Genomic DNA, 24,226 nt, shown 5'->3' with positions numbered 1-24,226 from the left:
TGCAAAATGGTGGCATAACCACTTCATCATCACAATATCAAAGTTTCGAGATCAACTATCAACACAAGGAAGTAGTAGGAACTGAACTGAGGCTTGAATCCATCAATCTTATAAGTCTACAGATTAGTAACACGTGATCTTGATATGAGAAGAGAAAGAGCCTAGTTCCTTAACCCCGTAGGAAAGCTAAGATACTCGGATCAGAAGGGCATAATGTAAAGGAGTAAAAAGAGCCTTACATTCCCTTCCACAATCAATTCCCGTATATAACTAAAGAATTTCTAGACTCAACTTCGACCAGTTTGGCTTGGTAATCCTACAGGCAGTCAGGCTCTGATACCAAAGCTAGCAGGATCCCGATCCTAAGTCACACCGATCTAGCATGTAACACATCATATCACTTTGTGGCCTCATGCACGGTATTCCCACGGGTGCCACCTTACCTGGTCTGAGACCGTTTGCGCCTTTTGGCTCATGTATATGACAGTGCCGCTAGCATCCATATAAAAAGAACTTGGGCTGACATGACTAATCGTAAACCCAAAGTGGCGCTAACTTACAGGGACAGGCATACATGACCCAGAAACGAACGTGTCGATCAGCAACGTATGAACCCAAGTCGTCACTACTAGGGAAAAGCCTAGCAGCAGCGCGGGTTCTAGGTATATCAGTAGCGCGGGACACAGCGCTACTAATAAGGCGCTACAGCTAACCCGTAGCAGCAGCGCGTGCGCACCTGTGCTACTCCTATACAAGTGTAGCAGCAGCGTTCTTCTCGGGAGCTCGCTACTGCTAATAGCTATAGCGCGCTTCTCCTGTGCGCACTACTGCTACTGTCGCCCTGCTGCTAACTTTTCTCCACTTGCTACTGCTAATTTTAGTAGTTTTTGTTTTTTTATGCATATTCGTTTCGTATTTGAACAGGCTTTATAGTAGAATCTTTAGCACATACAAATGTCATCATGATACACATACAAATGGCTGCGAGACTACAAATGTAATCATAGCATATACATACAAATAGTCTCATCATAATCATCATCCAACATAGTGGTATCTTGTCATCATCTCGAAAATAGCGATACATGCAAGTCTCGAATACTTGCAACTACAACGTCATCCATCTAAACAAAGGTATACGTGAGAAGAGCTATCACTATAAGTGAGAGCGGAACTATGCAGTACATGAGGCGGCGGTTACGAGTCCTCTCTCTTGCTAGTGTGAACCTCAAGTAACTAGCATCTCCTACTTGTCTGCTTTTGAAGCCTTTATGGCTGGCGCCCGAGAACCCATTCACTTGCGCCTGACACTCAGGCCACTCGTTGTACACCCCCGAAACCTTCCCTTTGTACACGACATAGCACTGCCATCTCGCCATCAAGAAGCTAGGTACCTGTTAGAGATACATCTTCGTCAAGAGGACGTACAATCATATGCAACAAAATATACTAGAGAAACACGAAAAAGAAAGGGTTAGGAACTAGATGCAACATACAATATGCAAACTAATTAACTAGAGGTACGCAGGTCATCATACCCAAACTAACAATGTAGCGTTACGCAAGTTCGGCAGGGACCGTGGACATCACAAAGTTTCATCTCTACAGAAAGTATACAAGTTCAACCAACACATATCATCATCATCGGCATCGTAAATCACTAGAACTTCCATCCTTCCATATCATCCAGGATGGACCCTAGCATCTTGAACGACGTGAGGTCATGACATTGCATGCCTATGCTAGTTCGGACGTCAGCTCGCGATATAGGGCCGTGGTGGAACATCCCCTTCTCATAGATGACTTCTTTCATGATGATCGTCGCAATGTCCCTTTGGATGCGAAAGAAGTCATCTCTTCTGAGTATATAATCTGCTTGCCCATGAGATTCTACCCACTTGTGGATATGATCATCATTTCTGCCTGTCATGCAAAGCTTTTGGTTATCCATGCTGAACTCAATCATGAGATGGAGGATGTAGAATCCATCTTTCTTGCTTGGTTTTGGGACTTGGATGCAGCAGAAGTTAGTTTTATGCACGAAACCCATCTTCTTGTTCCTTTGTTTCCTGATCTGCATGTGGCCACCTCTAATGCTGAAGCCTTGGAGAGCATCATCTAGAATATTCATTGTGTGGGTGTAATCCTTCTTCTCGTAGTCTCTGGAAGGGTCGAAATACAAGGCGTGGGAGACTCGTGAGTAAAGAACGATAAGGACGGCGCGCCCGTTGCTACAGGGAAAAGACACATCAAATTATTCTCCATATGAGCGAGAAGGAATGATTGAAATGTACGAAAGGGTTGTCCGGAATTGACTTACTTTGGATGATAAGGCAGGAGGATAATTTCCTGGTCCTTATTCTGTACCATGAAGTTTTGGAGGTTGTCCCTAGAAGTTTCATGCTCAAAGTCGCCGAGACTCAAGAAAGACTCGTGCATGTAGTATGGATCCGCCACACATATTTGCGGGACCTCTTCTATCTTCATGACGAAGCTCATATGTAGTGCAAAAAGGCGGACGATTGTATAATCGAGCCGCCTTGTCAGAAACATATCAAAGATATCGTCAAACCGCAGGAAGAACACCTCCACGGGCTGTGTGTCGATGTAGCACTTCCCCTCAAGCACACGAGCCGCGTATGTCAGATATCCTGGATCCTTCGAGGCTAGTAGGATTTTCTTAGTCAACAGCACATGGTCGTGCAGTCTCCTGAGATCCCCTGATAGTGCCTCCAGCGGTTTCGGCGGTAGCATCGGCTCGCCCGTGAGATGGAACATGGACGCACCTTTCATGGGTACACGCTCTTCAGAATCTATCGTCTGGTTGCTATGTGCTCCGGCTTGTTTGGAGGCAGTTATCTTCCCCGATCTCTTCCGCTCCTTTTTCTTGGGCACACCTTCCAGACCCTTCCTTAACCCCTGCCCCAATGTTGCTGGGCTAAGTACTGTACGACCCCCAGCTAGTTGAGCCTGTGTTGAGGTAGCATCGTCAGGCGTGTGCTGTGAGGATTTCATGAAGAGAGACTTCTTGCAATCCCTGCTACGACCTTCCTGCCCAGGCAGATCATCCATATCCTCATTAGCATGCTGATAGCCTGATTCGTCATATGGTTGGCTCATCATATCTATGTCACAATCATACGCGTTTGTATTGAGGAAACCCATTGGGCCGGCCTCCGTCTCATCATCCATTCTCTGTTCTGCAGGACCGTTTACATCAGCCAGTACTATTGCACCCCCTTCATCATGTTGTCCGCCGCTCTCACCCAACACTACAGGAGCTGGTAATTGCGTAGGCGGGGTGGTGGTCTCCGCACATGCTTGTTGGTGTGTGGTTATTGGTGTGCTCTCAGTCGGCTCTAGACGAATAAAATTCTTCAGCCATACCAGCACCCAACCCTTGCAGCTTCCAATCTGTGGCGGGGTTTTGTCGTCCTCTCCCACATCCTGTACTGGAGGAGGCAAATCCTCGTGCCCCGATTTGACACTGGACAAGTTAACCCTGAAGTGCCCAGTGGGGATCGGCTGGTTGTGGAACGTGGGTTGCAAGGGGTTCATTATCATCCCATTTCCCAAGTCCACCTTCTGGCCTTTGATCAAGTAGAGTATGGTGCACGGGGTTTCTTCGGCCTGCAAACACATGTTTGTGGCATAAAACATCCGAAAGGGAACGAAAATGGAATATTATATATATATATGTTGGTGCCACATGTAATTACCGTGAGGGCATCGAGCTCAGCCAAAGATGAAGGCCCACCTAGCGTGCCAGAGACTAAGGATGGGCTGCTATGAGCGGGAGCGAGTGCGAGAGGAGGCCCGGTTGCGTGATCAGGTGGTGGCGCGGTGGTGTTGATGTTCACGGAGTTGCTCCCGACGAAACTCGGCAACGGGAAATCATGTACCGTCTTGTCTGGATTTCCCTTTGTCCAGTTGATGATAGCTGGAACCAAGTTAGTAGCGAAATCATTTCTGCAGGCAGTTACAACTGCATTAACTGCCTGCTGTAGCAACTCATTTTTCTCCTCGGCTATTTTTTTCGCGTCCTCAACTGCTTTTTTCTCGACTGCAAGCTTCACCTTCTCGTTGATGTCTGCCTAACTAAACTTATTTTTCTGCTTCTTGGCCTCTGGGCCCTTGTTGTAAAACACCTTCCACGTGGCACCATCTCCAGCGCCGTGCACACAACCATATTGCGGCCGCTGGTCCAAAGGGAGTCCCTTAAGTTCGTTCAACGCCCGGTTGAGAGGGGTGTCCCACTTGGGCCTCATTAGAGAAGTAGGGCTTTCAGCTGCAAGCTGATGTTGATTCTCCTGCAGAAGGAGCGTGTACCGTTTAGGAATGTGTATTCGACTAGATCTGGAGCTAAATGTAAGGTGGTAAAAGAACAATTACCAGTAGTCTGATCAATTTCCTTGTGATCTGGTCCGTGTAAAAAACCTTGTTTCCTTGTCCCACTTGTAGCAGGCCCTGATGAAGTCATGCCCCAAGGGGTTGGTGAACTTCGCGAAGGGGTCTGGGAGACCCACGGCTTCACGTTCCGCGTCCTCCTTATCCCATATGGGCCTTTTACCGAGGTAGCCACGGCTTCTGAGGCGATGCTTCCCCGTGTTCCTTTGCTGAAGGCTCTTGAATTTTGCAGCCTTAGCCTTGGCTACCTCGGTAGCGCAAGTGTCCTTGAACTTTTTGAACTCCTCTTTCGTAAGTGTCGGATTTTCCTCCAGAATCTTGGACAGGGGTTCCTCAGCCTCAATATCTCTTTTCACCCTCCCTTTCCAGGAGGCCAAATCATTGTTGAACATGCCCATGGCGTGATTGTTAATCTTTTTCATCTTTGGATCATCCCATGGTTGTTCTATGTTATCATACCAGTCAGGGAACTTGAATCTCTTGTGCAACTTCGTCAGGAGCAACTGCGTCAAATGTTCTTTACTCCTTAAGTCATCGTCGTTGATACTCACGCATCCCCGTAGGATGCATCCTAATTGGTTCCCATAGCACTCGCGAGGTTCTTCCGGCTCTAATGGCTCAAACTTGCCAGGTGCCATCTTTGTGATCACCAGTCGCCCAGTCCCTAGTTTGTTAGGTTTTCGTATCCTCTGCTTCTTCTGCTTCTTCTTTTTGATAGCGGCATCGGCGCCGGTACCTTCCCCGCCGGTCTCGGCGCCGCCATCGGTCTCGGCTCCGCCATCGGTGCCGGCGCCGTCGGTGTCGATGTCGGCGTCAGTACCATCATCGAGGCCGACCTGCAAACCTTGACTTTGCTTAGCAGTCAAATAGTCAAGGTACTCTTGTTCACCCTCATAATCCATCTGTCTGCATCTTGGTCAGAAGGCCCAGTTTCTTTGTTGTTAGACATGTTTCCTATGATTAAGTCTCCTCGTTTAATTCCAAATCCATGAAAAAAATGAGAAATGACATAAAAAGAAATTTATGTTTGCCGGAATGTCGTTTCCCTGCAACTCCCAGCACTCGATATGCCTACCATCTAGCACAAATCATGCCAAAATTCACGGAAAATTTCGGCATATCCTTTGCTAAAAAATGGACATAACGAGCGCCTGAAATTCACCGGAACGGAAATGAATCGACATTCCTGCGTAACATAGGCCACTTGGATCATTTACCCTGCACATAATCATCATGTCCAAATGACATGTCCAAATTTCAAATATGACATGTCCAAAACATCACATGTCCACATATCACATCTCCACTTCAAATTTGCATATAAAAGGAAGAAAAATGTATAACTTGAAGAAAAAACCTAGCTAAATTCATAACTAAATATATAACCTAATTAACCATCTGCCCTAACTAAAACCTTAGTAAATTAACCAAAGAACCCTAGCTAACAGAGAGAGGAGGTGCGGTGGGGGGGGGGCTTACAGAGGGTGCAGGCCCGACGACAGCTGAGGTTGGGAGAGGGTCGGGGTCAAGCACCGGGGCCGGAGCCAGGGTCGGGGTGAGGGCCGGGGCTGTGGACGAGCGCCGAGGTCGGGGTCGGAGTCAGGGGCGAGTGCAAGGCCACGGCGAGCACAAGGCGCGGCGAGGGCAGTGGTGTGGCATGGGCAGCGGTGCGGCGAGGGCAGGGCTCCGGTGGCGCGATGGGGGAAGAGAGAGTGGGGATTTGGGGGAAAAGAGGCGGGACAAAGAGAGGAGTGGGGATTTTGGGGGTTAAGTGGGAATAGCAGTAGCGCGTTTATGAGAAACATGCTAATAGCTACTACAGGTAGCTATAGCGGTTTTCTTAGAAACCGCTAATTCTATCTTGACTAGCTGTAGCTCTTTTCTCACAAAAGCGTTGCTGCTATAACCAGTACCTATATAACAGTTTTCCTGTTTGTTTCCTTCTATTTTCTTTTCCTTTATTTTCTCTCACTTTTCTTTTCTGAGAGCAGTGAACGAAGGGAAGGCGATATATATTGCATCATTTGACGGTTAAGCATGTATATAAAATAGGAACATATATATTACATCATTGGACACATGCATAATAATGGCTAAGTAGGTATACAAAATAGGAACATATATATTACATCATTTGACCGATAAAATACGGTTCCTCAGTGTTGACATTTTCGTTTTTGAGTCAGCTGCTTTCCCTTCTTGTTCGTTGAAGAATAATTGAGCCCCTTGTTGTGACTTTGCCTTTTCCATGGAGTACAATTTTTCTTAGGTAATGTAGTATTGATTCTTCTTTTGACATATACTTCATCATCATCGTCATCTTCCCTCATTGGGTTTCCATACTGATCGTAGTCTTCCTCGTTGGCGACTCCATCCATTCCAATTATGTTCCTTTTGCCTCTCCTCACGACAACACGGCTGGGATTGCGTGGGTCCGTTATGAAGATGCATTGTGTCACGTGCTTAGCGTGTACCCATGGCTCATTTTTGCGATAGCGTTAACGGTAGCGCTCTTGGCGTCGGGTATAGTCATGGTAGTGAAATTCATGTTTTCTCTTTTGACATTCTTAGCCCATCTAACACGGAACATCATCGTGTTGTGCAGTCCAGAGTAGTCAAGCTCCCAGATCTCCTCGACCCTTCCATAAAATCTTTCAGTTGCACCATTGTCGCTACCGGTCATGCATTCCATCGTCACCCCTGAGTTCTGATCATCACTGTCCGTATCTTTGGCCTCCGTGTAGAACGTGTACCTGTTGATATCGTATGCCTGATAGGTTACAAGGTTGGGCGAGGGGAGATGTGCTAAGACATATATGAGAAATCCGTCCTTAGAGCCCTCCTCCAGGGGATTAGCAATAATATGCTCTTTGAACCAATGTAGGAAAGTGGAGTTGTGCTCTCTAGTAACTTCGGCGTCCGTCCTGCATACCCCCCAGTCACGATACTTCTTTGCGATAATTTCTTTGTGCAGTGCCACAAAAGGATCTACCTTGTCTAGGTGTTGTAGCACTACCAAGTTTGCTCTGTCAAAGTCACTGCATCGATCTGAGTATGCCACATGCAGTTCCCTGTGACCGTTGGAGTGACATTCTCCTTCGAGCCTCCCATCGTGCTTGTTAACGGGAAAACCAACACTAACACCAGGCGGCTGGTCTGCACCATATAGAAAATCCTCGCAGAAAGAGATGCACTCTTGTGTCACATATCCCTAGACGATGCTTCCATCCGTACGGGACATGTTACGAACGAATTCTTTGATGATCCCATTCATCCTCTCAAACGGCATCATGTTGTGCAGGAACGACGGCCCCAGGTCTATTATGTCGTCCACAATATGGACACACAGATGCACCATCACGTCAAAGAAATTGGGTGGCAAGTACAACTCAAGCCCATTCAGTATCACAACGATCTCTTCCTGTATCCTTCGGAGCTGCTTCACACTAATCGACTTTCAAGAGATGACATCGAAAAAGTTGCAGATACCAATAAGCGTGTCACGGACGTGCTTGTCCGTTATCCCTCTAAGGGCAACAGGTAGTATCTGTGTCATCATCACATGACAGTCAAGGGACTTCATCCCGCTGAACCTTTTCTTGTCCGTGTCTAGATATCTGCTTATCTTGCCACAGTAACCGGAACTAACTTTGACTCCGGTAAGGCACTTAAAGAATAGATCGATCTCAGCCTGACTTAGGGTGAAGCAAGAAGGAGGCAATAATCCTATTTCTTTATTTTCTTGCCCTACTTCTCCCGTGCCTCTATCTCCGTCTCTATCTTGTCTAACTTTCTACGGGGCGGCATGTGCAGATCTTCCCTAATATTCAAATCTTGCAAGTCTTTTCCTGCCTTCGGCCCATGGTTGGTCTTATCCGGCATGTTCATTAGTGTCGCGAGCAAGCTCTCAAGGACATTCTTACAGATATGCATTTGATCAAGGCAATGAGGTGTATCGCGTTTGTGCCAGTACTCCAAGTCCCAGAACACAGACCTCGTCTTACATACCTTCAGCAGCGGCTCCGGCGCCTTTTTCATCGTCTTTCCCGGCGCATGGCACTCCTTCCAGTTTTCCAACAGCTCATCAATTTTGGCGCCACCCCGCTTACGTGGAGGTCCTCGATGCTCAGCGTGACCATTGAATAGATCTCCACGGTTTCTCCATGGGTCGTCCTGTTCGAGCCATCTTCGATGCCCCATGTACACGATTTTCCCAGACCTGCCATCTTTCCTTGACGTTAGCTGCTAAGACCTTGTATCATCCATGCACCGCGTGCATCCGCAATATCCATGGCATACCTGGCCTACGACATATCCATAACCGAGATAGTCGTGCACCATCGTGATCAGCGCGGCTCTCATGTAGAAATACTCGCCTTTGCTGGCGTCCCATGTCTTGGCCAGTGTTTTCCATAATGTGTCTAACTCCTCTTGAAGTAGCCCGAGATACAAATTAATATTATTTCCTGGTTGTTTCGTCCCTTGAATCAACATGCTCATCTGAATGTACTTCGACTTCATGCACAACTAGGGGGAGGTTGTACATCGATACAAACACGGGCCATGTGCTATGGTTGGTGTGCTAGTTGCCAAATGGATTCATGCGATTGGTACACGCGCTGAGCATGATGTTCCTTGCATCGCATTCGAAATACTGATAGAACCAGTTCAGTGCTCTCCACTGTCTTCTATCCTTGACGTGTCTCAACTTCGGGTCATATCCATCGCCGGGCTTCTTCCTCTCCATGTGCCAGCGCATTAGCTTTGCTTCCTTGGGCTCTACGAAATACCGCTGGAGACGGGGAGTGATTGGTAAGTACCATACAGCTTTCTGGGGATATTTCTTCTCGGCCTTCTTGTATCGAGAAGCATTGCACACCGGACAACTTGTTTTTTCCGCATGCTCCTTCTGATAAATTATGCAATCATTGATGCATGCATGGTATGTAACATGCGGCAGATCAAGAGGGCACATGATCTTCTTGGCCTCATAAACATTAGTAGGACACAGATTCCCTCAGGGAAGAACATCTTTTAGGTACTTGAGATTCTCATCGGGGCTAATGTCGGTCCATTTGTTTTTAGCCTTTGTCTTCAGGAGTTGGAGCGTGAAACTCAAGCAGGTCACCTCAGGATTGCAACCATCATACAATGGAGTGTTCGAGTCTACCACCAGTTGCTCCAGCTTAGCCTCCTCCCTTGAAGCAGCTCTCTCAGTACTCGTCTCCTTGCAAAGCAGTGCTTGAACATGAGGGTCCCGCACGATTGAACTTAGTACGGACGAAATCTGCTGCATGGAGTCCACGTTCTCTCCGCCGCCATGTCCGGCCTCTTCCCCGCTGCCATTATCGATCATCTCTTCGTCTTGCCCTGCGTTGTCATTGCCTGTCCCGTCGGTGTCCTCAACATCGTCATCCTCATCTTGCATTATCCACCGAGTATAGCCATCCATGAAACCAGTCATGAGCAGGTGCGCTTTGACACGACCATCATCATGGGGGTCGAGCCAAACTATTCCTTTGCATTTTCGACACGGACATAAAACCTCTATCCGGTTATTTTCTTTCATATCCTGCACCGCCGACCGCAACCACCTATCCACCATCGTTTCACTGACCATCGTGAACGTCTGCACAATAGTAAAAAACAAATTGATTATAAAAATGTGTGCATGCATCAAAGTCATATAAAAATTCGGCATGACCTTCCCTAAAAATAGGACATATATAGATCTAGAGTTTGCCCGGAATTTGCCGAAACGGAAATAAATCGACATTTCGACAAAACATAGGCAACTCAAAAGCACAATTTGGCGTCAACTCATGCCACACACACAATTTCCATCATATCTCCCAGTTATCATATCACACACACATAAACATATTTCCATTTTGCAAAAGCATGAAATTTTAATCACCTCTATCTCGAGATCGAGCGCACGGTGGAGATGATGATGTAGGGAGATCAAAAGTGCACAAAGCTCTTCTTGACAAAGATAGATCTAGTTAGGGGGCAAATAGGTCACTTAACTAAATGCTACATCTACCTAGCTAGCTAATTTGGGAGGAGACAACTTCAACTAGTGGAGGGGGAAGGAAAAAGAGAAAGGAGATGCATTAATGGAGGTGGTGTAGTTAGCTAGGAGTAATGAAGAGAGAGAAAGGTAGGTAGAAGAGGGAGAGTAATGGGGGGAGAAGTATTGAGGAAGAAGAAGAGTGAGAGAGGGAGGATGTGGGAGGTAGGGGAAAGGGAAAAGAGGAGATGGGGGAGGGGAGGACGGGTGGAGAAAGGTGGTGGTGTGTTGCGTCTTAACAGTAGTGCGGGATGTAAAATGTGCTGCTGATAAGAGCGTAGCAGCAGCGCACTTTCCCCACACGCGCTACTGCTAAGCGGGGCCAATAGTGTGCCGAATTTCAAAATTAGCAGCAACGACCTAAGTAAAAAGCGCGCTACTACTACTGCGTTAGCAGTAGCGCGTGTCGTGACACCGTGCTGCTGCCAAACTTAGGTTGGTGGGAACTGTCGGTCGTTATTTGTAGCAGTGCAGGTTATGCTGCGCGCGCTACTGCTAAATATGTATCAGTAGCAAGTTTTGCTTACCCATGCTACTGCTAATTAGCAGTAGCGCTTATTTTTGAGCCGCGCTGCTGCTAAGATTTTGTGTATAAGGTTTTCCCTAGTAGTGTGTAGCAAGCTACAAGGACTTAAAGGAACAACACGTGACATTTCCCCAAAGGGACAGACACAGGAACGAAGAAGGACACATGTCAGCCAGCCTAAGTGTTCCGGAGCAGTGGCAAGCTACCATGGCTCAGTGGAAACACAAGGAGACATTTCCCGGTAAGAGAGGCTACCAAGAATAAACAACTAGGTTGTCGGATGCCACACATACCAAGAGATTCAATAAACATACACACAATATGCTCGATATGTGGGAAATACAACATGGCATCACAACAAAACTCTATGACTCGAAGTATTTATTCAATAGGCTCTGAGGAGCCAAGTATTACAAACATGGGTCGCGTGACCCAACATACAGAGCATGCTGGCAACGGAAGCATAACGTGTCTGAGTATAGACAACTACAAATAAAAAGGGCTGAGAAGCCACACTATCTACAAGATTCTCCCAAGGGTACAAGATCATAGCTGAGGTAAAAAGCTAAAAGTCGAAGTCTATGCGGTACTACTAGCGAGACTGAAGTCTCTCTGCAAAAACATAAATTAAGCAAACGTGAGTACAATTGTACCCCGCAAGACTTACATCAGAACTAGCTACATATGCAACAGTATCAACAAAAGGGGTGGTGGAGGTCAACTGCGGCAAGCCAGCTTTGACTCAGTGGATGTCCTGAACAACGACTGCAACTAACTCTTTTGAGGTGGCGCACACGAGTCCACATATTCACCATATCAATACACCACTATGGATCTGCTCCGGTCTCCCTACGAGAAGGCCATCCATAGCACGCAAGCTTATCTTGCGCATTTTAGAGTATCCACTTTCACTTGTCTATGAACTGTATAGGCAACCCAGAGGTCCTTTACCGCGGACACGGCTATTCGAATAGATGATGTTAACCCTGCAGGGCTGTACTTCTTCAGACACGCTCTCACCACTTACCGCCATGTACATGTCATGTATCTCGGCAACCTTCAAGTGGAAGCCTGGCAAGGGTGTCTGCCATGACCGGACTAACCACACAAGTCTCTAGTCCAGGTTTATCGCCTATTCAGGTTCCATCCGCAGGGAGTCCGGCTGAGGATTCCAAATACGGCCCCGAACGATGTGAGAAGGGTTCCCGAGGCACCAAACAGGCGTCCTGGTACACCATGGCACATACCCGCTGCATCATAGCCCACCCCTCGGGTCAGCGTTGTGCATGGCCTCTAACATACTACAAACACCAGAAACTACTTGCAACTCGTGGACAGAGAACAGGGGCGGTTAATCAGTCAAGAGAGTCAATTAAGGATCCCAATGCGTGGTAGGAGTTGTTCATGGATCACGAAAACATAACTCAGTTCCTGAGGACGGCTTCAATGGGACAACCCACCATGTACTCCTACATGGATTCTCACCGCTACCTTTACCAAATCGTGTTCACACGCTTAGCTCCCAACAGTAGGACATGTTCACACCATTCCGATTCACCCCTGATGAATCAGACCTGACACAACTGTAAGCATAGCAGGCATGACAAACAAGCATGAATGCATAGGCACATCAAGGCTCAAACAAATCCTACTCATCTTAGTGGGTTTCATCTATTTACTGTGGCAATGACAGGTCATGCAGAGGAAAAGGGGTTCAACTACCACAACATGTAATAGTTGAATCGCCATTGTCCTAATGCAGTAAAAGAGAGCAGGAGCGAGAGAGTGGGATTGTATTGGAATGAACAAGGGGGTTTTGCTTGCCTGGCACTTCAGAAGGTAGTATAGTTCTTCATCGGTGTCACCGAACTCATTGTCGGAAAATGTCTATTGAGAGGGAACAACCACCAGCAAACACAAGAGGGAACAACATTCACTACAATGCACAATCAAATGAATGAAGTGTCAGGTTAAGGAACTGAATTGACCTAATGCAGTAATAAACCAAGTTAATTGAAGTGGAATTCAAACAGGGTTAAACTCCAACTCCAAATGCTAGTTCATAAATTGCCCTAATCATGATTTATCCTATTTAGTAAGGTTAACTTGTTCAAACATACATTAAAATGCCATAAAAAGATTATTTGGATTTTTCTGATCATTTTTCATATATAACTTATTTCATTTGGAGTCACGGTTGAATTTATATGAATTTTAGAAGTTTTAAACATTTTCTGGAATTTTCAGATTTGTCTCTAAATAAGAAAACACCAGGAAATGTGTTTATAACGTCAGCACTGCATCAGGCTTGCATCGGCAAGTCAACATTGTCAACTACAGAGACTAACCAGTGGGGCTAGGTCAAAGCTGACTGGGCAGGTCAAACCTGACAGCCTGGGCCCACGGGATTTAAACTAATCCTAACCAGAAATAAAACCTGTGCTTAATAAACATGGCGGGGTCCACTGTCAGTGACTGTGATGGGTAATTAATGGGTGGATTAGGCCCTAATCTAATTCCACCACATCAGCATCGCCGGATAAAGTCGCCGGCGACCTTACATGATGGCGGTGGTTCGTCGGTATTTCCATTCCGGCGACCATTCGCACGGCGGAGGGCATCTACGCGTTGCGGGTGCTCGGCCGCATCCATCTACACAAGCGGGAGGGGCTGAGGTGAGCTGAGCTCGTCGGAATCAAGCTCATGGCGGTGGATGGAATTCGGACCTTGATGGGAACAAAGCTATGGTGGACGGGAGGACGAACGGATGCTTGTTCTGGGATCCTGGGACCACGCTGAGCACAACCACGCTCTCAAACGCGGGTGGCAGCAACTATGGTCGCGGCGGCTACATGGCCGGCGGAGCAAAGCTCTCGGCCGTGATGGCGAATCTAGCTGGAGGAAGGAATTGACACGGGGAGTAGAGGGGAACGACGGCGGGGCTCACTTCGAAGTCGAATAGAAGGTCGGTGGCTCAGGGGAGGCTCAGGAGTCGATGGGCCGGCGGTCGCGATCTCCGGTGTCGGGAGGTTGAAGATGATGTTGAAGGTGGCGATACACCGCGTCCCCCGTTGCATGGATAGTCGAGGACGTAGAAGACGTCGTTGCGGAGCTCTCGGTCACGGAGAGAGGTCGCGGGGGAGGCAGTGACTGCGGCTATGGCGAATGGCGGCGTCGGCAGCACTCGGGTGTGGAGTCCAAAGGCGAGGGAGAAAGCGAGGGGGTGAGTGAGCGGGTCGGGCTGATCGGGATGGCACTGACGAGGTCTCTCACATCGTCGTGCTAGCCTGGGGAGGCAGGCAGACGCCCTGGTGGCGTGGCGCACCGAGCATGCACGCGCGTCGGCCACGCACCTGGCCAACTCGCCCCAGGAGGACGACTACGCCTGGTGGGCTGCACAGCAGCGGGCCGGCTAAGTGGGCTCTCGTAAGTTAGGTAGCGTTCTGTCCTTTCCTTTTCCTCCTGGCTTTTTTGTTTTCTATTTATTTTCTTTTGTTTTGTATTTAATTATAACCAAAAACACCTTGGTTAATTCTATAAATTCTTGTGGGGCATATTTGAATTATTTTCAAGCCACACAACAAATTTCAGAATATTTGGAGCAACCAATAGTTAATGGTAAATTTTAAACTTCAACTATGATTTAAATTCATTGCCCAAATTATTCCATAAAAATGTTCATTATTTTTGGTATGAATCAAAACCATTGCCAAAAATATCAAACACCAATGAGGAGCATTTTGGGTTCATTGGATGCATTTTTTTGCTGGACCTATTTGAAACTTAAAGTGTTAGGGTTCGATCACCCCATTTAAAATTCATTTGAATTTAATCACGATGCATGGATGATTATGCAATGACAGGCAAGACTAAGCTAGGGTTGTGACATCTAATTTCTCAATGAGCATAACAATGCCATCTGCATAGCAATTTGTATCGAGAAGAATAAATCTTTTACTAATAGGCATAGATCCCCTACGATTAAAGAATTCTTGAATAACAGTTTTTCCGATAATATTACCATCCCCCACACGAATTTTTTTTGTTTTGTAATTAGGAGGAGTTTCAGTTTCATGATCCAAAGAACAAGATCCAAGTTTTTCGTCAAGATTTTCAACAATAACCTCCCCAGATTCGGACATAGTGACAACAAACCAATCAAGCAAGCAGGCAAACAAAAAGCAAACGAAAAAACGGACGGAAGAAGGGCGGAGAAAAGAGCGAATGTTTTTGAAAATCATTATAGAAGTGGGGGAGAGGAAAACGAGAGGTAAATGGCGATTAATATAATGCAAGAGATGAGAGTTTTATGATGGGTGATACGTCTCCGTCATATCTACTTTTCCCAATGCTTTTCCTGTTGTTTTGGACCCTAATTTACATGATTTGAATGAAACTAACCGGACTGCTACTGTTTTCAGCTGAACTACCATAGTGTTGTTTTTGTGCAGAAATAAAAGTTCTCGGAATGGAACGAAACTTTGCGAGGATTTTTTATACAATAAAAGAGAATTTCTGGAGCCAAGAACCACCGGAGGGGGGCACCTGGGTGGACACAACCCACCAGGGCGCGCCACCCACTCCAGGCGCGCCCAGGTGGGTTGTCCCCACCTGGTGGCCCCGCAGACCCTGAAACCAAAGGTATAAAATCCTATTTTTCCAGAAAAAATTAGGGAGAAAGAATTATCGCGTTTCACGAGACGGAGCCGCCGCCATCTCCTGTTCTTCATCCGGAGGCCAGATATGGAGTCCATTTGGGGCTCCTGAGAGGGGGATCTTCGATCTTCATCATCACCAACCCTTCTCCATCGCCAATTCCATGATGCTCCCTGCTGGGAGTGAGTAATTCCTTCATAGGCTCACTGGTCGATGAGGAGTTGGATGAGATTCATCATGTAATCGAGTTAGTTTTGTTAGAGCTTGATCCCTAGTATCCATTATGTTCTGAGATTGATGTTGCTATGACTTTGCCATGCTTAATGCTTGTCACTTTGGGCCCGAGTGCCATGATTTCAGATCTGAACCGTTTATGTTATCATCATTATATCCATGTTCTAGATTTGATCTTGCAAGTTATAGTCACCTACTATGTGTTAATTCCGGCAACCCCGGAGTGACAATAGTCAGGACCACTACCGATGATGACCATAGTTTGAGGAGTTCATGTATTCATCGTGTGCTAATGCTTTGTTCCAGTTCTTTATTAAAAGGAGGCCTTAATATCCCTTAGTTTCCAATAGGACCCCGCAGCCACAGGAGGGTAGGACAAAAGATGTCACGCAAGTTCTTTCCATAAGCACTTATGACTATTTACGAATCACATGCCTACATTATATTTATGAACTTGAGCTAGTGTCGTATCGCCCTAGGTTATGACTGTCTCATGATGAATATCATCCAACGAATCACCGATCCAATGCCTACGATTTTCCTACATATTGTTCTTGCTAAGTTACTATATCTACTATCACTATTGCACATGCTACAAAATCACTGCTATCATTGTTACCATTACTATTGCTGTTGCCAGTACTATCAAAACTATCATAGTACTTTTCTACTGATCACTTTGCTGCAGATAATTAATCTCCAGGTGTGGTTGAATTGACAACTCAGCTGCTAATACTTGCAAATATTCTTTGGATCCCCTTGTGTCGAATCTGTAAATTTGGGTTAAATACTCTACCCTCAAAAACTATTGCGATCCCATATACTTGTGGGTTATCAAGACCTTTTTTTGGCGCCATTACCGGGGAGCATAGCTATATTTGTTGAGTCACTTGGGATTATTATCAAATTTTCACTATGAAGAATCTGAAGGACGCTAAGACTAAGATTTTTCCCTCTAAGACGAGGGGAGGTAAGGAACTGCCATCTAGCTCCGCTTTAGATTCACCTTTTGTTATAAGTAAACTTGCAACACCACATGTTATTAATTCTGATATGTTGCAAGTTATTGATGATGCTACTTCTACTATGAATGCTACTCATGATGATGCTAGTACCTTGCTTGATGATAATGTGCCACTAGTTGAAGCTCTTTATGAACAAATACCTAGAGTAAGACAACATGATATTGTTCAAACTGATGATGAGCTTGAAACTGAAAATCATGAAATACCTACTAGAACTAGCCCTCCTAGATATGAATTGCCAAAGGTACCGAAAGGTTATGCTATGAGTGAGGAGGCAACTAGAGATATTCTTGCTTGTAAGGATAGAGATGATCTAGAAAAATTAGTATGCAAGTATAAAGAAAGATCTTTGCATGCTAAAATGAAATGTGATCCTAAGTTTGCTACTTCACCTATCTTTATAGATGATAAGGATTATGAATTCTCTGGCAACCCAGAGTTAATTACTTTGGTTGAATCTGATCCTTTCCATGGTTATGAAACTAAAAATGTTGTGGCACATCTTACTAAGTAGAATGACATAGCCACCCTTTTTGCTCATGATGAGAAGATTCACTATTACTATATCTTCAAATTATTTTCGTCCTCATTCAAGGGTGATGCTAAAGCTTGGTACAATACTCTTGCTCCTGGTTGTGTGCGTAGTCCCCAGGATATGATTTATTACTTCTTTGAAAAATATTTCCCTCCTCATAAGAAACAATCTGCCTTGCAGGAAATATTTAAATTTGTGCAAATTGAAGAAGAGAGTCTCGCACAAGCTTGGGGGAGGCTTCTTCAATTGCTTAATGCTTTGCCCGATCATCCTCTTAAGAAAAATGAAATATTTGATATCTTCTATAATGGACTGACCAATGCTTCTAGGGATTTCCTAGATAGTTGTGCTGGTTGTATTTTCAGGGAACGAACTATTGAGCAAGCTGAAGAATTATTGAATAACATATTGAAAAATTATGATGATTGGACTCCTCCTGAAACACCGCTTAAACCCACTCCGAAGAAGAGGGGTATCTTATATCTCATTCCTGGGGATATGCAAGAGGCAAAGAAATCTATGATGGAAAAAGGTATTAAAGCAGAGGATGTTAAAAAATTACCACCTATTGAAGAAATACATGGGCTAGATACACCACCACCACCTAAGGTGGTAGAGGTAAATTCTCTAATGAAATTCAATGATAGTGATAACTCTCATAATAAACATCCTAGACAATGCCTTTATGAGTTTGATAATTACATTAGAAAGCAAGATCACTTCAATGCAAATGTTATGAAACAATTGATATACAACTCTGATATGATTGCTCGCTTAAGTGACTTGCTATTTAGAATCTCAAATGATGTTAGAGGTGTAGGAAAGCATGCCTCTATGGTTCAAACTCAATTAGAACAAGTTGTTAAATCTCAAAGAGAGCTACTTGATGAAATGAATAATAATATAAGTGACTTTGTTGTTAGAGTAGCAACTAGAAGAGGTAAGATGACTCAGGAACCACTTTATCCAGAAGGACACCCAAAGATAATTGAACAAGACTCTCAAAGAATTAACACTGATGCACCTAGTCCTTCTAAAAAGAAAAAGAAGAAGAAAACTAATAGGACTTTGTGTGCCTCTAGTGATCCTGAAGTAGAAAAACCTCCTGATAATGATAATGAAGTTTCTATCTCTGATGCTGAAACTCAATCTGGTAGTGAACGCTCACCTTCTGATAATGAAAAAGATAATGATGAGGTTCATGAAGACACTCAAACAAATAACAAAGAACCAGACAATGATGTTGAGATAGAACCAGTTGTTGATCTTGATAACCCACAACCCAAGAATAAAAGATATGATAAAGGAGACTTTGTTGCTAGAAAACACGGTAAGGAAAGAGAACCATGGGTTCAAAAACCTATGCCCTTAACACCTAAGCCAACTAAAAAGAAAGATGATGAAGAATTTGAACGCTTTGCTGAAATGCTGAGGCTAGTCTTTTCGCGTACTCGCTTGACTGATATCTTAAAAATGCCTCCTTATGCAAAGTACATGAAAGACATCATCACCAATAAAATAATAATACTGGAAGCTGAAATCTCTAGTATGCTTGCTAACTATACTTTTAAAGATGGAGTACCTAAAAAACTTGGAGATCTGGGAATACCTGCTATACCTTTCTCCAACAAAAGAAATTATGTGAAAACTGCTTTATGTGATTTGAGAGTTGGTGTTAGTGTTATGCCTTTTTCTTTATATAAAATACTTGATTTGAATAAACTCACACCTATTGAAATATGTTTGCAAATGTCTAACAAATCAACTGCCGTACGTATCGATATTTGTGAGGATGTGCCCGTTGTTGCTGCTAATGTTACTATTCTGACTGACTTTGTTATACTTGAGATGCCCGAGGATAACAATATGTCGATTGTCCTTGGTAGACCCTTCTGGAATACTGCAGGGGCTGTTATTGATTGTAATAAAACCAAGGTCACTTTTCATATCAATGGTAATGAGCATACGGTGCACTTTCCGAAGAAACAATTCCAAGTGAATGGTATTTATGTTATTGAAAAATCTCTGACAATCACTATTGGAAGTTTTCAGCTACCTCTACCTACATTCATATCCCCATTGAGGTAACTTAGTGATTTACGAAAGTTCTTCGGTTTCATGCTAATCGAAAGTGGTTGTTAATAAGACTTGATCAACCTTATTAATGGATCATTTTTGAGAGGTATGAAGTTGATGAATTTAGTGAGCACTACCTTCTGTCCCTACCTTTTGTTTTCTGTTTTTATTAGTTAAATAACATAAAATGCCATGTGTCAGTCTGTTTTTTGAGTTTTTCGTGCAATAAAAAAATGACCCAAAAATAAAAGTTCTCAGAATGCTCTGAAAATTTAATTCGATTTTTTCTGAATATTTAAGAATTTTTGGTGCAAATAACATTAGAGGGAGGTGCACCAGGTGGGCACAACCCACCTGGGCGCGCCAGGACCCCCAGGTGCGCTCTAGTGGGTTGTGGTCCCCACGTGAGCCCCCTCACATGCCTCTTCTTCCCACATCGCCACATTCCTCCAGAAAAAAATTAACATTGCTCTCTCTCTCTCTCTCTCGTGTTCTTGCTCCCGAAACCACAGATTTCGATCTCTTTGCTCGAAGCTCAGTTTTCGAAATTGTTTCAGGGAATTGTTGCTTGGTATGTGACTCCTCCATGTGTCCAATTAGTTTTTGCTTTAGTGGTTTATATTTTGAATAATTAGTTACTCTTGGTGCTGATGTAGATGATCTTGCATGTTGAATTCTTAGAGTTCTAAGTAGTTTGAATGCTTGCTATTGCCTCTATACATCCCTATGAGTAGTTGCTACCAATCTTGTGAGGTTTTGTTAACACATTTTTGTGACCCAAAATTTTTCAGAAAATTGTACACGTATATTATGAACTTCTTTGGAAGGAGTTCTTCGAGGAGGAGATCCTCGGAGGCATCTTCTAGTAGCAGCTCCACTCGTCGGTCTTATGTTGAACCGAGTGAAAGTTCCATACGAGATGCCGCCACCAAAGCATGCTTATGGTCATGCAATGATTATATGGTGAGTGTGTGCATTAAGGAGGAATTTGAGCAATATGTTCACAATGCCTATCTCGGTCCCTACATTTCAGATAAGTGCAACCAACACCTCACTCTCACCGAATCATTTGTCAAAAGATTTAAATTCCACCCCCGATAGTCTAGGGTGTCATTTAAATTGTATGAAAAATCCATTTATCATATCTTTAGAGAGATTCACTCACCACTGCAAAATATCATTCTGGGGTTCGCTCGATGAACCGCCAAGGTTTGAGTTTGAGATATTCTTGACTAGTCTTTGCTATGGTGAGACTAGGGGAGTGCTGCAAGGTAGAATAAAGAGCATTCATTTTCCCGCAATCCAGTACTTTGCATTATTTAATGGAAAATGTATTGTAGGCAAACAAGATTGCAGTACACTTTGTGCTCCATACTTGAGCCTCATACGCACCGCTCTCACCGGTGACAAAAGTTATAATCTTGGAGCGATCGTTGCACGTAGGTTGCAGCACAACATTGGTAGTGGTTACTTTTATGGTGGAATTTATGTCACACGCTTAGCAAGAGAGCTAGATGTTTCACATTTGTCCTATGATCCTATTTTAGCCACGCAGTACCTAGACTGTGATGCTATGAAACGTCATAAGATCCTTAGAGGTGAACCCCATAATTTCACTTATAAATTGTTGTTTAATAAGGACTTCGTGGTGGACACATATTTTCCTACACCTGCTCTCTCTAATGTTCACAACAGGGGAAGATATTTTGTTCTTGAGAACGAGGCCCAAGCCCATAGCGCAGCAGTTGTGGCTGCACGGTGGGCTGAGGCATCCGCACCGAGAGCCTCCATGAGCTACCACTTCGACCATTACGCAGGCTACAGACTGATTACCAAGTTAGGCCAAAAGCCTAAACTTGGGGGAGTACGTATTTCCACCGACATTACATTTATGTTCACACATTTCATTCCAGTAGTTGGTGTTCACACTTTTTCATTGTATCATCCATGCTAGATTTATTTTCTCGCTTTCTTCTTGTGTATTTGAATAACTTTGAGAAAACCCAAAAACATATCTCTTGCTTCTTTTTGATTTTTCTTCCTAGTTTAAATTGTTGTAGCACTAAAAAGAAAACCCAAAAAGATTGCCTTGTTCTTCTTTTACTTGTTAGGAGCTTTCCCGTGTAAATAGTTTTTCTCGTTTTTGCTTTTCGCTTTTTATTTGCTTGTTTATGAAAAACCAAAAACTCCAAAAATATTTCAGTGTGTTTCTCTGAATTTATTTTCTTTTTATTTGAGTCATACCGAAGAGAAGACCACAATGAAAATGTTGAGTGGCTATCATTTGCATCATTGTTGATATAACGAAGAGTCCATATTACCTTGTCTTCTCCTTTTTGAATAAAATGTTGCAGATTCTAGCTTAGTCCATGGCACTCTTGCACTATTATTATTTTCAAATCGTTTGGTCGTGCAAGTGAAATGCAATAATGACGATATTCGATGAACTGGTCGTGGCAGAGAGAAACGGGTATTAACTCGACTTGTTCTGTTTTTGTAAATATGTTTAACCTAGTATCCATGATTCAGCCTATTATGATCAAACCTGTTTGCAATGAAAACTAGAGATTATAGTTTCTCATGCCATGCATAAGTATCTAGGAGTGGATAATGATTTACCTTGGATGTCAACATTGCGTTAAAATGATTGTGATGTAGTATGATGATATGGTATCATCCTATGAATGTTCGAGTGGCTTGACTTGGCACACGTTCATGCATGTAGTTAAATCAAAACCAACATAGCCTCTATGATATTTATGTTCATGGTGTTCATATCCTACTCATGCTAGTACCCAATGTTACTTATGCATAATGCATGTTCATGACTGTTGTTTCTCTCTAGCTGGCCGTTTCTCAACCTATTTGCTAGCCTTCGCCTATACTAAGTGGGAATTATGCTTGTACATCAAAAAGCTGAAACCCAAGTTATTCCAGATGAGTCCACCATACCTACCTATATGCGGTATTACCCTTCCGTCCTAAGTAAATTTTCATGTGCCACCTCTAAAAACTTCAAATAATTATCCTTTTTGTGTGCCTGGATTGTTCATAGAGCGACAGGAGGTAGTTGGTATCTTCCATGCTAAGCGGGTTATTCTCATGATGGTTGTTTATTCACTCACCATTGCACGAGAAAAGGGGCGGTAATAGGGATTCCCGGTCCCAAATTGCAAAAGGAACTTATAAATAATCAAACAAAAACTCCTATGGAACAATAACCTTTACTTTACTGCTTGGGAACCGCTGCTAATGTGTTTAGCATGGAAGATATTGATAACTGATGGTCACTAAGTAAACAAGAAGGGTGCACATCTCAAAATTTCATTTACTTCTATTTTAAAAACTTGAACTCTGGCACCTCTGCAAATCACTGCTTCCCTCAGCGAAGGGACTATCTATTTACTTTTATGTCATGTCATCACCTTCTCAAATAAGCGCCAGAACCTGAGAGCACTCCTAGCATGCTGATGCATTGTGTGTAGCTAATATTGGGTGCATCATGACTGGATCTTTTCTCATGAATTACAATGTTTAGTCACTTCTTGAACTTTGGAGGTGCTTTGCATTTATGTTTTACGGTCCAGAAAAGGATAGCGAGATACCACTATTGTCATATTCTATCATTGTTGTTTTAACAGCGTGTTGCTGTTTGAGATATCTTATCATTGCTCACTAGTTGATTATGTCATTCATATGACTTAATATAATTTTTAACAGTTATTGTCGACATGGTTAGTTATAATCTTTGCTAAAAACCTGGGTGTTGTTTAAGCTTATTTATGGAAACAAGAGCAAAAGAGTTCATAAAAGTTTTCCTTTTTCACTTTCAGTTTATCAACTTAATTGCTTAAGGACAAGAAAAGGTTTAAGCTTGGGGGAGTTGATACGTCTCCGTCGTATCTACTTTTCCTAACGCTTTTCCTCTTGTTTTGGACTCTAATTTGCATGATTTGAATTAAATAACCCGGACTGGCATTGTTTTTAGCAAAACTACCATGTTGTTGTTTTTGTGCAGAAATAAATGTTCTTGGAATGGAACGAAACTTTGCGAGGATTTTTTATACAATAAAAAAGAATTTCTGGAGCCAAGAACCATCGGAGGGGGCACCTGGGTGGGCACAACCCACCAGGGCGCGCCACCCCCTCCAGGCACGCCAAGGTGGGTTGTCCCCACCTGGTGGCCCCGCAGGCCCTGAAACCGACGCTATAAAATCCTATTTTTCCAGAAAAAAATCAGGAAGAAAGAATTATCGCATTTCACGAGATGGAGCCGTTGTCGTCTCATGTTCTTCATTGGGAGACGAGATCTGGAGTCTTTTTGGGGCTCAGAGAGGGGGATCTTCGATCTTCATCATCACCAACCCTTCTCCATCGCAAATTCCATGATGCTCCCCACCGGGAGTGAGTAATTCCATCGAAGGCTCGGTGGTCGGTGAGGAGTTGGATGAGATTCATCATGTAATTGAGTTGGTTTTGTTAGGGCTTGATCCCTAGCATCTATTATGTTCTGAGATTGATGTTGCTATGACTTTGCCATGCTTAATGCTTGTCACTTTGGGCCCGGGTGCCATGATTTTAGATCTAAACCATTTATGTTATCACCATTATATCCATGTTCTAGATCCAATATAGCAAGTTAATCACCTACTACCTGTTATGATCCGGCAACCCCGGAGTGACAATAGTCGGGA

This window comes from Triticum aestivum, chromosome 3B, assembly GCF_018294505.1.
Source record: "Triticum aestivum cultivar Chinese Spring chromosome 3B, IWGSC CS RefSeq v2.1, whole genome shotgun sequence".
NCBI classification, from domain to species: Eukaryota; Viridiplantae; Streptophyta; class Magnoliopsida; order Poales; family Poaceae; genus Triticum; species Triticum aestivum.
This window is presented reverse-complemented; position numbering follows the sequence as displayed.